The sequence below is a fragment of the Bubalus bubalis genome, chromosome 5, assembly GCF_019923935.1.
Source record: "Bubalus bubalis isolate 160015118507 breed Murrah chromosome 5, NDDB_SH_1, whole genome shotgun sequence".
NCBI lineage: Eukaryota > Metazoa > Chordata > Mammalia > Artiodactyla > Bovidae > Bubalus > Bubalus bubalis.
Window position 1 is genome coordinate 126,235,199 of NC_059161.1, and position 5,008 is coordinate 126,240,206.

The following is a 5,008-nucleotide window of genomic DNA, read 5'->3' on the forward strand; positions in this document are numbered from 1 at the left end:
GGTAGAGGCTGAGGAGTCTGTGACCCAAGTCAGGGACCCACTGGGGGCTCAGTATACCAGGAAGAGCTGAAGTGGGAGCCACTGAGCTTCCTATGAAGCAATCACTGCTGTCGGTTTATACCAAGACCACAGCTTCCACCCACCAGAGAACAGCGACTGCCGTAGCTGCGGTGCCCAATGGCTAAAACCAGGTTGGCAGTTAGGCAAGAGACAGAAGATGACACTCGACCTTGAAGCCCCTGCCCTGGTATCCGAATAATACATAAACCTCAACACAGAACACCGCGAGAAGAAGACTGGGAGGAGAGTCCTAAGAGAGTGAGTTTAAAACTGGAAATGATTGCCTTGTCGTGAATTGGCATGGTTTATTATTTATCTGCCAGTAGTAGAAATGGAGGCCGAAGAACCAGGTTGAGAAATAAAGAAAATAATGTACTTCCTCACCTAAGTCTGTGGCCTGAGGTTGTAAACAAGCCTGCTGTACAAGGAAAGGTCAGAACGGTGGGCTTATGAGGGGAGCTCCAGCACCTTGCAAGGAATGACCTGATTTCTCGAGACTGAGTTGGAGGCCAACTCAGAGTTGTAACACCAACTCAGACATAATTTGCAAAGATCATGTAGTTGAAAGCAAAGGTCTGCCAATGAGCCAAGATAAAGTCAAATAGGGCATCTGATGGCTGTGGGTAGAGGAGGGGTGTGGAGGAGGGAGGAGCCTTACCTGGAGCTCCCTTCTACAGTGTGGAAGAGTCTGGGGTTCTAGGAGCCTCGCAGGATGTGTTCTGAGCTGAGCAATGCCCTACGTGCGTGCTGACTAAACTGGAGAAACTGGAACTGATTTGAGGACATAGAAGTATTACATCCATTTATCTTTGTCCAGTTTGGATTCAAAACAGTACTTATTTATGGACCATCCGTCCCAAACTATTTTTAACTTGCAAACCTAAGCACCATTAAAAACTGGGCCTAAAAACACATTTGAATGATTCCACCTCACCTAGGAACAGGCTGGGATCAACCATGATTCTCAATATTTTTGATCTTACCCGTCAATATGTATGGTGCGTGAGTGCCCAGTCATGTCTGACTCTTTGCAACCCCACGAACTGTAGCCTGCCAGGCTCCTCTGTCCATGGGATCTTCCAAGCAAGAATACCGGAGCAGGGATTTCTTCCAGGGAATCTTCCTCCTCCAGGGAATCTTTCTGACCCAGGGATTGAACTCCTGTGTTTCCTGCACTGCCAGGCAGATTCTTCATCACCGAGCCACCTGGGAAACACTTACTTGTCAATAATGAACTACCTTTTTCTTCTAAGAAGCTTATGCCACAAACTCCTGGGAATAGGCTGTGAAAAAAATGTCTCATGATGCCCATATACCTGAAATAAAATTTGCAGCATGTGCTTAGAGCTAATAACTGAAGGGATATCTTTGGGGCTCCTTGATCAAATTGCACTGGAAAATGTGAGTTGTGTGGGGAAACTGACAGTGCCAGAATTCAAAAAGGGTAGATTCTGCATCCATCTCTGAAGTTATAGATCTCAGGTCAGTTTTCTCTGTTGGAGCCTGATTTACCTGTGCTGTGACACATGGCTAGGAGCTAGTCATTTCAATTAGTATTGGCAATCTGAGACTTTCTGGTGATCAGGACCCAAGGTCCTGGAGTCTTGTGACCTTGTTGAAATTCTAGGCCATCGCTTTCTAATTGTGTGACCTTGGACAAGTTATTTAATTTCTCTAAGCCTAGATTCCCCTGAAAATAGGGGATACCTTTAAGTGAAGTTGTGATGAGAAATGAAACAATGCATGTCAGGTTTGTGACAGCTGGTGCCGGATAAGGACTTAATAAATGTTAGCTATTGCTGCAATCATTATTTTACTTGTTTTGTATGTAGGCAAATCTTGCCTTAAGTAAAACATAATGTATGAAAATCTAGATTTGCAAAAAAGGTTAAATGGGGGTTGTTGGCGTTACAAAAGGATTCTTCAGTTAATGAAAGAACTAATAACAGGATTTCTTTCAGGCAGTCCATTTCCCAGTATGTTTATCTTTTTAACTTTTAAAAATAATTTTTATCTATTTTTTATTGGAGTATAATTGCTTTACAATGTTATGTTAGTTTCTGCTGTACAACAAAGTCAATCAGCTATACGTACACACATATCCTTTCCCTCTTGAGCCTCCCTCCCACCCCTCCTCATGCCATTCGCTAGGTCATCGCAGAGCACTGAGCTGAGTCCCCTGTGCTATACAGCAGGTACCCACTAACGATCCATTTTACACATGGTGGTGTGTATATGTCAGTCTGACTCTCTCAGTTCCTCCCCCCACCTTGTGCCAGTATGTTTAAAATGATTTGATTCACACAAAACAGGGTTTATACATTTGAGGAACATAGTATATAAGGCAAAGGACATCTGTAATATACAATCACTCAGGACAGGTCTGAACCACTATGTCAAGTTAACAGTAACAGCCGTGGGTATGTCCCTCTACCCCTTATAAAAGGATTAGATGAATTCTCAGTGATTTCAAAGGGCAAAGCTGGGAACAATGGGTCGAAGACACAGCAGGGCAGGTTTCGGTTCAATATATAGGAACAGTACCAAACTACTGCTGTCCAAAACCTGAATGGACTGTCTCTAAGGTGGCATATTTCCAACAATTCATGCAAATTCATCTGTTCAAGTAAATTCAACATTTCAAGTAAAAACTAGATATTAACTTGTCAGGACAGTTGGAATGACTATTTCATGATATTAGGGAGGTGTTTCCTAATCCTAAACACTCAAAATATGCAACTATTAATAGATTGACTCTCTGCCTTGAATACCAGGAATAGGTTGAGGAAGGAGGTAGAGAGAGGCTGTTTGGGAGGAGGGGTGGAGATAAAGGAAATGAGCTGGAAAAAATATTGCTCCTCTGGTTTGGAAGCACTAGATTAAATGACTTGTAAGATTTCTTCTAACTTAAAGATTTTGAAACTCTCAAATTATTTCACCGCTGTTTACTGTTCGGTCACTCAGTCATGTCTGATTCTCTGTGGCCCTATGGACTGTAACCTGCCAGGCTTCTTTGTCCATGGAATTTTCCAGTCAAGAATACTGGAGTAGGTTGCCATTTCCTACTCCAGGGGATCTTCCTGACCCAGGGATTGAACCCAAGTCTCTCACTGGCAGGTGGATTCTGTACCACTGGCGCCACCTGGGAAGCCCCCAAATTGTTTCACAGATGCTATTTTAACCATATTCCTGGGAGAATTTTCCTATTTTAGTCGTGGAAAACTAGAACATAACACCTAAAGTAAGTGGTAAAATGGGAAAAGAATTAAGATATCTCGATCTTTTTGATTTTTGATCTCACAGCTTTTTCTCAGCTATGAGAATGAGAGTTGGGTAAACAGAAGATAAAAGTAGTCTTAAAGCTAGAAAGGGTGAAAATCAAGTCAACTTGGAGCACAGTGAAAAATAAGCTCAATCAAGTTTCCATATTACTAGCTTTAAAGGTATAGCACCATTCCTGGAAAAATACTTCAGAGTACTGTAATCAGCCTTCTTAAGTGAACAATGCAAAGAAATAGAGGAAAACAATAGAATGGTAAAGACTAAAGATTTCCTCAAGAAAACTGGGGATACCAAGAGAACATTTGATGCAAAAATATGCACAACAAAGGACAGAAATGGCAAGCACCTAACAGAAGCAGAAGAGATTAAGAAGTGGCAAGAATACACAGAAGAACTGTACAAAAAAGTCTTAATGACCTGGATAAACATGTTGGTGTAATCACTCATCTAGAGCCAGACATCCTGGAGTGTGAAGTCAAGAGGGCCTTAAGCATTGTTGTTGTTCAGTTGCTAAGTCGTGTCCGACTCTTTGTGATCCCCATAGGACTGTAGCCCGCCAGGCTCCTCTGTCCACGGGATTTCCCAGGCAAGAATACTGGAGTGGGTTGCCATTTCCTTCTCCAGGAGATCTTCCTGACCCAGGGGTTGAACCCGTGTCTCTTGCATTGGCAGGCGAATGCTTTACCAACTGAACCACCTGGGAACAAAACTAGTAGAGGTGATGTAATTCCAGCTGAGCTATTTCAAATCCTAAAAAATTATGATGTTAAAGTGCTGCATTCAATAGGTCAACAAATTTGCAAAACTCAGCAGTGGTCACAGGACTGGAAAAGGTCAGTTTTCGTTCCAATACCCAAGAAAGGCAATGCCAAAAAATGTTCAAGCTACTGGATAATCGTACTCATTTCACATGCTAGCAAGGTAATGCTCAAAAGCCTTCAAGCTAGGCTTCAGCAGTATGTGAACTGAGTGTGTCCAGATGTACAAGCTGAGCTTGGAAAAGGCAGAGGAACCAGAGATCAAATTGCCAACATCTGTTGGATCATAGAAAAAGAAAGAGAATTTCAGAAAAGCATCTACTTCTGTTTCATTGACTATGCCAAAGCCTTTGACTGTGTGGATCACAACAAACAGTGAAAAATTCTTAAAGAGATGGGAATACCAGGCCATCTTACCTGCCTCTTGAGAAATCTGTATGCAGGTCAAGAAGCAACAGGTAGAACTAGACATGAAACAATGGACTGGTTCAAAATCAGAAAAGGAGTATATCAAGGCTGTATATTGTCACCCTGTTTATTTAACTTATATACAGAGAACATCATGTGGAATGCTGGGCTGGATGAAGCACAAGCTGGAACCAAGTTTGGCAGAAGAAATAGCAATAACTTCAGGTATGCAGATGATACCACCCTTATGGCAGAAAGTGAAGAGGAACTAAAGAGCCTCTTGATGAAGGTGAATGAGGAGAGTGAAAAAGCTGGCTGAAAACTCAACATTCAAAAAACTAAGATCATGGCATCTGGTCCCATCACTTCGTGGCAACATATGGGGAAAAAAATGGAAACAGCGACAGACTTTATTTTCTTGGGCTCCAAACTCACTGCAGATGGGGATTGCAGCCATGAAATTAAAAGACGTTTGCTCCTTGGAAGGAAAGCTATGACCA